Raw genomic sequence first — 9,001 nt, 5'->3', positions numbered from 1 at the left:
GAAGAAAGAAAGAAAGAAAGAAAGAAAGAAAGAAAGAAAGAAAGAAAGAAAGAAAGAAAGAAAGAAATTTTATCAGGTCAGTCCCTTGGTCCCTTAAAACCTTTTAAAGGGTTTTTATTGCAGTCAAGGTAAAGTACAAACTCCTTAACTGCTTTACAAAGCCGTACACTGGCCTAATCCTTCAGGTTTATTTCTTTTTTTTAATTTTTATTTATTTATGATAGTCACAGAGAGAGAGAGAGAGAGAGAGAGGCAGAGACACAGGCAGAGGGAGAAGCAGGCTTCATGCACCAGGAGCCCGACTTGGGATTCATCCCGGGTCTCCAGGATGGCTCCCTGGGCCAAAGGCAGGCGCTAAACCGCTGCGCCACCCAGGGATCCCTTCAGGTTTATTTCTTACCATTTTTTCTTCTTCTTCTTCATTTTAAGATTTTATTTTATTTTATTTTATTTTATTTTTATTTTTTTTATTTTTTATTTATTTATGATAGTCACAGAGAGAGAGAGAGAGAGAGAGAGAGAGAGAGAGAGAGGCAGAGACACAGGCAGAGGGAGAAGCAGGCTCCATGCACCGGGAGCCCGACGTGGGATTCGATCCCGGGTCTCCAGGATCGCGCCCTGGGCCAAAGACAGGCGCTAAACCGCTGCGCCACCCAGGGATCCCCTCAGACTATTTTTTTAAGAAAGTCCCAGAGTAACAAAATTGGCAGCTTGCCCTACTGACTTCCAGACTTAAAGCTACAGTGATCAAGATAATGATATTGGTATAAAAATAGACAAATAGATCAATGGAACAGAATAAAGTCTAGAAATAAGTCTCACAAATAGTCAATTGTGATGTTTGACAAAAGTGCAAAGGCAATTCAATACAGAAAGGATAGTTTTTTGACAAATGGGTGCTGGAACAATTGGAAATCTATATGCAAAAAAAAAAAGAAAAGGAAAAGAATTTTGATCCATATTTCATACTAGATACAAAAATTAAAGTGCATCACAGACCTAAAACTATAAACTTTCAGGAGAAGAACTCAGTAACCTTGAATAAGGAAACTATCCTAGATTCAATATCAAAAGCATCATCTATTAACGAAAAAACATTTGATTTCAACAAAATTAATAACATTTGCTTTCAGTAGACACCATTAAGAGATTGAAAGGATAAGTCACAAACTGGAAGAAAAAATATGCAGATCACATATCTTTTTTTTTTTTTTTGCAGATCACATATCTAAGAAATTACTTGCATTCAGAATAAAGAACTCTCAAAAACAAAAACAAAACTCTTTCAATAAAACCTTATTAAAAAGAAAAGAATAAAGAACTCTCAAAACTCAATAAAGGGGTACCTGGCTGGCTCAGTCAGTGGAGGATGCAACTCTTGATCTCTAGGTTGTAAGTTTGACCCTCATTGTTGGGTGTAGAGATTACTTAAAACATAAATAAATAAACGCAATAAAAGTAAGCAAATTAATTTTAAAAACATGGGCAAATATTTGAACAAACGTTTCATCAAAAAGATATACCTCTGGCAAATAAGCACCTGAAAAAAATTCTCAACATTATTAGTTATTATGGAAAAAGGAATTAGCATCATAATGAGACAGCATTTTTGTCACCAGTTCGACCCCATGACCAGGCCTTTACTGATCACCTGCTTATACTGGACAACCTTTGTCCTACATTTTTCCCTAAGCTCTTCTTTCCTGCTTTCTCCTTAACTCAAGACAAATGAAACCTGAAACCCCATCCCTACTGCCTCATCCCTTACCCTGGGGACTGTCCTGAGAAGATCTCCTAGTCCCAGACCACCCAGACCTTTAGAGTTAAATCATCTGCATGGGCAGATGGACCATGGAGTGACCTCTGGATTGACCTACAATTACCTTCACCTCTTTATAATACTAAACTCTCTGTCCAAGGAGTAGCCTCAGCCTCATTTATATAACATACAATGTATGTATAGGCCTGTTTCCTTAAGGCACATGCATGACTATACGCCTGCCACTATATAGACAAGGTTTCCCTATCTAAATATTCATACTAACCCTAAACAAAAGGAACCCATTCACCCTTTCCTGGGGAGTCCTGGTTTTGAAAGCCATTCCCATGATTTGCTTATTTGCTACAAATAAAAGTTTTCTTGGTGGGACAACTCAATCTGGTGCAGTTTCTGATTCACCAAAGAGCGATCTCATGTTATCAGCTACACTATGTACCTATCAGAATGGCTAAAATTTTAAAAACAACCAAGTGTTAGAGAGGATGTGAAGAAACTAGAACTCTCATACTCTGCTAGGAGGAATGTAAAATAGTAAAATCATTTTGGATAACAATTTGGCAGGATCTTTTTTTTTTTAATTTTTTGACAGTTTCTTTAAAAGTTAAGTATATACTTACAGTGTGACTCATTCAGCCAGTGATTCTATTCTTAGGTATTTACCCAAGAGAAACAAAAGCATATGTCCACACAGATTTTGTACAAAAATGTTTATAGCAGCTTTATAATAGCCAAAAACTAGAAAAACACAAATGCCCATCAACAGATGACTGGATAAACAAACTGTGGTACATCTATACAATGAAATCCTACTCAGCAATAAAAAGCAATCATGCAATAATGATGAATCTCAAAATAATTATGAGTGAAAAAAGGCAAGATTAAAAAAAAGCATATCTTGTACGACTTTATGTAAAATTATAGAAAAATAAAAACTAATTTATGGTGACAAAAAGCAGATTAGTGGTTGCCTTGGGAGAGGCATAGGGGTGACAGGATGGTGAGATTATAAAGAAGCAAGAGGCAATTTTTGGGATGATCTATATGTTCATTATTTTGAGTATGGTGATGGTTTTATATATCAAAACTTTTTAAATTATATATTTTAAACACAGTTTTTTGTATATCAATTATCCTCAAGAAAACAATTTTAAAAACTTAGTTTTGGGGGGCAGCCCGGGTGGCTCAGTGGTTTAGTGCCGCCTTCAGCCAAGGCCCTGATCCTCAGGACGTCAGGATCCCTGCATGGAGCCTGCTTCTCCCTCTGCCTGTGTCTCTGCTTCTCTCTCTCTCTCTCTCTCTTTGCGTCTCTCATGAGTAAATAAATAAAATCTCTCTCTCTTTCTCTCTCTCTTTGCATCTCTCATGAGTAAATAAATAAAATCTTTAAAAAAAAACAAAACTGAGTTCTTAAGACATAATAAAACTGAAGACTGGGCCAGGAAAAATAACTACTCCCATTTGTAAGATTACATTTCCTAGCAGGTTCTATGCAAAGTCTCTTGCATATATTATTTCATTTAAATAATGAAATAGTCCTGTGAAGTGTAACTACTACAATTTTTTTTGAAGATTTTATTTTTAAGGGATCCCTGGGTGGCGCAGCAGTTTAGTGCCTGCCTTTGGCCCAGGGCATGATCCTGGAGACCCAGGATCGAATCCCACGTCGGGCTCCCGATGCATGGAGCCTGCTTCTCCCTCTGCCTATGTCTCTGCCTCTCTCTCATTCTGTGTGACTATCATAAAAAAAAAAAAATCAACTGGATATGCTATGTCAAAGTTCTCAAAGTTAATAAAATGTTCTCATAGAGAAAAAAAAAAGATTTCAGTTTTAAGGGCATCTGGATGGCTCCATCTATTGACCTCCCAACTCTCTTTTTTTTTTTTTTTTTGAGCTCCCAACTCTTGATGTAGGTTCAGACCACGATCCCAGTGTCATGAGGGTGAGCCCTGTAATCAGTGCTCAATCTGCTTGTCCCCCTCCCTCTCCCTCTGACTCTCCCCAGCTCTCTCATTCTCTCTCAAATAAATAAATAATTAAAATCTTCAAAGATTTCATTTATAAGTAACCTCTACACCCAACATGGTGCTTAAACTTACAACCCTGAGATCAAGAGTCATGTGCTTTACCGACTGAGCCAGCAGGTACCCCCTAACTACTACACCTTTTTTAAAAAGTTTATTTATTTTTAGTAATCTCTCTACTCAATGAAGGGCTTGTACTCATAACCCTAAGATCAAAAGTCACATGCTCAGGGTGCCAGGGTGGTTCAGTCGGTTGAGCCTCTGACTCTTGATTTTGGCTTAGGTTATGATATTTGGGTCATGAGAATGAGGCTACCTTTTATTTTTTATTTTTATTTTTTTGCAGAGTGTATGTCATTTATTGACTGCGTTCCCTCACTGGATGCTACTCTTGACTCATAGAACAACAGGTACAGAACTAAAAGGAATCATCCCCATCTCTGTGATCACCAGATCCATCAGTTCCAGGGGGGGTCACGTCATAGACTAGATTTAACAACTGTAGGGACAGGTGGTTTTGCCTGTTAGCCAGGGCCAGGTGCTCTCCCCGCTCACAAAGCAGATCCTCGGGCTCATCTAGCTTATTAGAGACAAAAGCATCAGTCTGCACACACTCACAGAACTTGCCTGCTTCACAGCAGACCAGCACTGGCATATTATGGGCTGCTGCCACCAGCTCCAGCTGTGCTGTCCCTAAACATGACATTACAGACCCATTGGCCAGGAGTGCATGAGCTCCCAGTAGCACCTTAGAAACCTCTGGGAGAGGGGCACGTAGGTGGCTCAGTGGTTGAGTGTCTGCCTTCGGTTCAGGTCATGATCCTGGAGTCCCGGGATTGAGTCCTGCATGGAGCCTGCTTCTCCCTCTGCCTATGTCTCTGCCTCTTTATGTGTGTCTCTCATGAAAAAATAAATCCAATCTTTAAAAAGAAAAAAGAAAGGAACCTCTGGGAACACACAGGAGGCTGCAAGAATCAGTAGGTAGGAGGCCGGGACCCCAGCACAGACCAGAGAATGTAGTGTGTGCCTTCCCTCCAGCCATGGCCGGCTGTCTACCACTACCACCGAAACTGCTGACCCTTAGCCCAAGCCTCCTGAAAGATGCGTGATACCAGATGAGCATCCAAATACCAGGATCACATCTCCATTATTGATCATCTTACAAGCAAAGCAGAAATTGCCTGAGCTGCAAGCACAATCTTCTCTTGCACATATTGATCAATGGCTGCCTGAAGTTCTGACGTGGCCTCCTCTTCTCACTTGGAGCTGCTCACACCTGTGATCTCCTTGGGTTTTTTTGTTTTTGTTTTTGTTTTTTTAGATTTAATTTATTTATTCATGAGAGACACAGAGAGAGGGGCAGAGACACAGACAGAGGGAGAGGCAGGCTCCATGCAGGGAGCCCCATGCGGGACTCGATCCCCAGTCTCCAGGATCAGGCCCTGGGCTGAAGGCGGCGCTAAAGTGCTGAGCCACCGGGGCTGCCCCAGTTTTTATTTTTTATTTTTATTTATTATTTTTTTAAAATATACTTTTACTCTTTTTTAATATTATTTATTTATTTATTCATGAGAGAGAGAGAGAGAGAGGCAAAGGCAGAGGGAGAGGGAGAAGCAGGCTCCATGCAGGGAGCCCGACGTGGGACTCGATCCCGGGACTCCAGGATCACACCCTGGGCCAAAGGCAGGCACTAAACCACTGAGCCACCCAGGGATCCCCCTGCCCCAGTTTTTAAATAAAGGTATGGAAGTTCAGAGAGAGTAAGTACTTTGCCCCAAGTCACAAAGTACAGGAAAAGAAGGATTCAAACTCAGGTCTGTCAGATTCCAAAGTTGAACTCCTAACTACTGCACTAGGCTGCCTCTAGATCACCCTTTAGTACTGAAACTGGCTTCCTGCCCCTGACATTGTCTTTAACCCAATTTTAATCCAGACAGCCTGGATCCAGGTAGACTGGGTAATGCTTTATTCTGTAGAAAAGTATGTATCCTTAGAATATCTCTTTGGGGGTACATGGGTAGCTCAGTCAGTTGAGCAACCAACTCTTTAAGATTTTATTTATTTATTTATGAGAGACACACACAGAGAAAGAGGCAGAGACACAGGAAGAGGGAGAAGCAGGCTCCCTGTGGGGAAAATGAGGCGGGACTCAATCCCAGGACTCTGAGATCATGCCCTGAGCCAAAGACAGATACTCAACCCCTGAGCCACCCAAGCATCCTGAGCATCCAACTCTTGATTTCGGCTCAGGTCATCATCTCAGGGTTGTGAGACTGAGCCCCACATCACGCTGTGCTGAGTGTGGAGTCCGCTTAAGATTCTCTCCCACTGGGATCCCTGGGTGGCGCAGCGGTTTGGCGCCTGCCTTTGGCCCAGGGCGCAATCCTGGAGACCCGGGATCGAATCCCACGTCGGGCTCCCGGTGCATGGAGCCTGCTTCTCCCTCTGCCTGTGTCTCTGCCTCTCTCTCTCTCATTCTATGTGACTATCATAAATAAATAAAAAAAAATTAAAAAAAAAAAAAAGATTCTCTCCCACTCCCTCTGGCTGATACACCCCGCCCCCAGCTTGAATGTTTGCATGCTTTCTTTCTCTCTCTCTCAAAAAAAAAAAAAAAAAAAAAAAAAAAGACTTCTCTCGTTTTTTTTCTCTTTGGTTTTTTGATTGTTTGCCTCTTTCACAGTCCTCTGAAGTCAGAGTTCATCATCAGTAATATCCCCGACTTCAAGATTCCTTTCACCATGTGCTCTAAAGGAAACCAGGCTCTCCCCAAAGGAAACCCTCTGTAGTTTCCATTTTATTATTATTATGTTAAGATTTTACTTAACTACTCATGAGAGACAGAGAGAGAGGCAGAGACAGGCAGAGGGAGAAGCAGGCTTCCTGCAGGGTGCCCAATGTGGGACTCGATTCCGGGTCTCCAGGATCACGCCCTGGGCTGAAGGCAGATGCTCAACCACTGAGCCACCCGGGTGTCCCTTGCCCCACTTCTTATAACTTCTCATCAATGTCACTAATAATTCCATGTTCTTAACTCTTTTTTTTTTGTTGTTGTTCTTAACTTTTTTCTTTTTTTAAAAATTTTTATTTATTTATGATAGTCACACACACAGAGAGAGAGAGGCAGAGACATAGGCAGAGGGAGAAGCAGGCTCCATGCACCGGGAGCCTGACGTGGGATTCAATCCCGGGTCTCCAGGATCGCGCCCTGGGCCAGAGGCAGGCGCTAAACCGCTGTGCCACCCAGGGATCCCTTGTTCTTAACTCTTAATTTAATTAACCTATTAATAGCAGTTGGCACAGATGATCACGTGCTCCTCCCTGCAACATATTCTTCACTTGACTTCTAGGACCCTCGTCATATCCTAGTTTTCTTCCTACCTCATTGGCCTTTCCTTTTGTGTCTTTTGCTGGTTTTTCCTCATCTTCCTGATTACTAAACCTTGAAGTATATAGGAATCAGTCTCCCTCTGCCTATCTATATATTCCCTTCCTGGCCGACCTCACCCAGTATCGTGAATTAAAAACCAATTGTAGGGGATCCCTGGGTGGCTCAGCGGTTTAGCGCCTGTCTTTGGCCCAGGGTGTGATCCTGGAAGCCCAGGATGGAGTCCCGAGATGGGCTCCCGGCATGGAGCCTGCTTCTCCCTCCTCCTGTGTTGTGTCTCTGCCTCTCTCTCTCTATGTCTATCATGAATAAATAAATAAATCTTAAAAAACAATTGTAAAATTATGATACCCAAGTTTTTATTTCCAACCCAGGATTCTTTCCCTTAAACTCCAAACCTTTATTTATTTTTTTTTCCCAAACCTTTATATATCCAACTGTCTACTAACATTTTTGCTTGGACGTAAAATGGGAAATTTATACATATATAGTATCAGTACAAAGAAATTCATGAGATGGGATGCCTAGGTGGCTCAGTGGTTGAGCATCTGCCTTCAGCTCAGGGCATGATCCCGAGTCCCTGCGGGGAGCCTGCTTCTCCCTCTGCCTATGTCTCTGCCTCTCTCTCTCTCTGTCTCTCATGAATAAATAAATAAATCTTTAAAAAAAAAAGAAAGAGGGATCCCTGGGTGGCGCAGCGGTTTGGCGCCTGCTTTTGGCCCAGGGCGCGATCCTGGAGACCCGGGATCGAATCCCATGTCGGGCTCCCGGTGCATGGAGCCTGTTTCTCCCTCTGCCTGTGTCTCTGCCTCTCTCTCTCATTCTATGTGACTATCATAAGTAAATAAAAATTAAAAAATAAAAAAATAAAAAAAAATAAAAAAAATAAAAAAAAAAAGAAAGAGAAAAAGAAAAAGAAATTCATGTGAAAGATGAATGCCAACTTTAGTGTAGTGGTTACCACTTGGAGAAAGAGAGTGGGATGCAATCAGTGGGGAATTCACGGACAGATCCAACTCTACAGGTAACCCTTTCTTTCTTAAGCTAGGAGATGGATATATATACATTTGTTGTATGTCTTAATTATTTCATTATAAGTTTTACCACTTCCCCTATGCCTTCTGATCTTGACCTCTTGATCAACACCCTCAGTCCCTCAGCCACCATTATTTTTTCTAATCAGTTCTTTTTTGGCTTCCCCTTTCTCCCAACTGATCTTGGGCTCCTCCATCCACCAATCAATCATGACTGAAGTAACACCCTAATGTCCATATTTGTATTCCCAAACTAGAGCAAACCAATCATGCATTTATTTCTTTTCTAGAACAATCCTTTAATATTTTCCAAAGTATACTCTGTAGACCTATTGTATCAGATTCACTTGGGATGTTACTAAAATGCAGATTCCCAAAATACTCTCAAGGTTTTGTTGTTGTTTTAGGTAAACTCTACCCCCAACATGGAGCCAGAACTTAGGACCTCTAAGATAAAGAGTCACATGCTCTACCAACTGAGCCAGCCAGGTGCCCTGTAATCTCAAGATCTTTGAATCCTGCTGAATGAATTTTATTCAGTTGGCAGAGGTGATTCTTTTTTTTTTTTTTTTCAGAGGTGATTCTTATTCACACAAAGGAGATTGTTTCATTCATCCCTGGCTTTTCAATAAGCCCAGCATACTTAGTTATCTACAAATGCTGAGCACCTGCTGTATGTCAGGTAATATAACTGACCATATAGACATTGTCCCTGATCTTACAAGCTTACAGTTCGAGACATTTTCAAAGGACATATGTAGGATAACTTTGGGTGGT

At 41.4% G+C, this 9,001-nt stretch overlaps 1 pseudogene; it reads right to left on the bottom strand.

Annotated features, from left to right (window-relative positions):
* Window positions 1-4,177: 4,177 nt before the first annotated feature.
* LOC129511554 (translation initiation factor eIF-2B subunit delta-like) lies at window positions 4,178-8,966 on the bottom strand (annotated as a pseudogene).
* Between the last annotated feature and the right edge of the window lie 35 nt (window positions 8,967-9,001).

The sequence above is a fragment of the Nyctereutes procyonoides genome, unplaced genomic scaffold (assembly GCF_905146905.1).
Source record: "Nyctereutes procyonoides isolate TBG_1078 unplaced genomic scaffold, NYPRO_anot_genome, whole genome shotgun sequence".
In the NCBI taxonomy this organism is placed as follows: domain Eukaryota; kingdom Metazoa; phylum Chordata; class Mammalia; order Carnivora; family Canidae; genus Nyctereutes; species Nyctereutes procyonoides.
This window is presented reverse-complemented; position numbering and strand designations above follow the sequence as displayed.